The sequence below is a fragment of the Penaeus japonicus genome, unplaced genomic scaffold, assembly GCF_977035675.1.
Source record: "Penaeus japonicus unplaced genomic scaffold, GWHDUDI00000001_assembly GWHDUDI00000009, whole genome shotgun sequence".
In the NCBI taxonomy this organism is placed as follows: Eukaryota; Metazoa; Arthropoda; class Malacostraca; order Decapoda; family Penaeidae; genus Penaeus; species Penaeus japonicus.
Window position 1 is genome coordinate 18,146,957 of NW_028234411.1, and position 2,500 is coordinate 18,149,456.

Sequence of the window (2,500 nt, forward strand, 5' to 3'; positions counted from 1 at the left end):
GCCCTTCACCACGCCCCTGCCAATGCTTACCACGCCCCTGAACCAGCATATCACGCCCCAGAACCAGCATATCACGCCCCCGAGCCAGCATATCACGCCCCTGAACCAGCATATCACGCCCCAATTGTACCCACCCATCACTAATAAGATGAAGGACCTTTTCCTTTGTTTATGAAGAGTCAGCTAATATTGTCAATATTTAATAAACTTTTGTATAATAAAATGAAACAATGAATCTGCCTCTTTGATTCAAGCAACAGCGATATATTCAGTCCAAAGCCTTTTGAAGGTAAAGGAAGTCCAGTTGCTGATAGGATATGATATTACAGGATATATCTTCTGTTAAGATGTGATGTAAGGATATTGTCAGGTAAAACGAGAGAGACGCAAACCTGGCCTGAGGCAGCTATATTAGATAGGGGATCATGTCCTATTCAAACTGGGCGAACTTTTGATATACGTATATATATGTATATATATATATATATATATATATATATATATATATATATATATATATATATATATATATATATACATATATATGTATGTATATATATATACATGTATATATATGTGTGTATATATACGTATATATATATTTATAACTATCTACCAATCTACTAATATAAATACACATGTATTCATACAACTATATGAGACCTACATATGTACATACATATGACTAGAGCATGTTTCTTAACACCTTGGCCAACCTACAATGCACGCCTTATTTTGATGGTTTATAGTCAGTCTGTAATGAAGTATGTATATCTAACAAAAAATATTCACTGAACAGTACTATTTGACCAATTGGATATAGCTTTTATATCACATAGTGTTTGGCATCTTATTAATTTTCTTCTCTTTTGCAGTCCATACGTTAACTCTGTAATCTGCATGAGAACTGATAAACCTTTTTTATTATTATATTTGGAGAACGGTAATTTTTATTCATATTTAAACAAATATATAATATAGCCCTTGCAAGCTGAACTTCGAAATGCATTAGTACAAACGTATGTTTGTATAGTGTAATGTATAGAAACTTATTATTTTTATGCATTTTTACGTGTGATGTTGCATGTGTGTATGTATCATTATGTTAATATCTATATTTTTTAATATAGATGTATACATAAATGTATACATATATGTGTCTGTGTATGCCTGTGTATTTGCAAGTCAATGTATGATGATAGTCATGATATTGTATTCCTGTCTGTTTGCATGCTTGTATTCAATGGAAATGTGAGCAAATTTTCTTATTTTACTTAGTAAAGATCCAACAATATATACAAGGACGATAAAATAGAAATAAGATATTCCTTTGTAGTATGAAATTATATGATAGATAAACGGGTTAGAGAATAGATGAATGTGATAACAAGAGAAAAAGTTAAAAAAAAAAAAAAAAAAAAAAACTATCAATTATCAAAATAGTATAGTTATCCCCCTCATATCGTAGAAAACTTATCTGCAACTTTTATGATAGAACATGTAATAGTTTTTCACAGTAACTATTTTACTTTTTCCACTTTGCATTAGCATTCATTTGGGTTTTAGTAGTCATAAGGTTATACAAATGTGTTTTTTATCATTCATTCATATATATATATGTATGTATATATATATATCATTTATATATATACATATATACACACATATGTATATATATAATATATATATATATATATTAAATTTATATATACATATATATATATATATATATATATATATATATATGTGTCGTTTCGTTAAACCTTACAAAGTTATTTGTATGATTGTGCTGACCTAAAAAAACTAAAAAAACAAAAAAAAAACTTATCTAACAAACGTTTAACCTTTACACTTGACAAAGGACAAACACATTTTCTGTTTTAGATGCAAATTTGTTGATGCAAATAACTCAGTTGATATTTCGAACCAACACTCTGACCTGACCTTATATGAATGCGGAAGAAATTATCTGCAGTGACATATATTCACCCACAATTATCACTTAGCAAATAGATATATATAGAGGCCGATAAAAAGGCAAGGAAAGCCAGCTGGGAGACCAGACACAATCCAGAGAGAGAGAGAAAGACCGGGAAACACCAGACAACTACTGAAGTGTCTGTTAATTTAAGAAATTTCAGTTCAAGGGACAAAATGGCCGCGGTTACCCGTTGTGGTATTCTGCTGCTGCTGCTGTTTATGTGTGTCTTCTCGCATGGTAATTTGTGTGTCTAGTTATAGGATAAGGGTCTAAAAAGCATGGAGGGATGTGATTCCAGTGGCAAGTTTGTAGAAATATGCTAAATGAAACAAGGTAATCTAGGATAGAGAATGTTAATGTGGCTACCATGAAGTGCCTTATTGAGATCATTATTATTCATTATCATTCATTATCAGTCATTGCCATTATTCTTATTAGTATCATTATTGCCATATGATTATTATTATTATTACAATAATTACTATTGTTTTAATTATCACAATATTGATGTAGTTATCA

At 30.1% G+C, this 2,500-nt stretch overlaps 1 pseudogene across 1 annotated transcript in view; it reads left to right on the forward strand.

The window, feature by feature from the left end:
- Positions 1–231, forward strand: part of LOC147471319 (uncharacterized) — an 882-nt pseudogene extending 651 nt beyond the window's left edge. Inside the window, exon 3 of the transcript XR_015191269.1 lies at positions 1–231. This exon is cut by the window's left edge and continues 219 nt beyond it. The product of XR_015191269.1 is annotated as an uncharacterized LOC147471319 (transcript).
- The last annotated feature ends 2,269 nt before the right edge of the window (positions 232–2,500 follow it).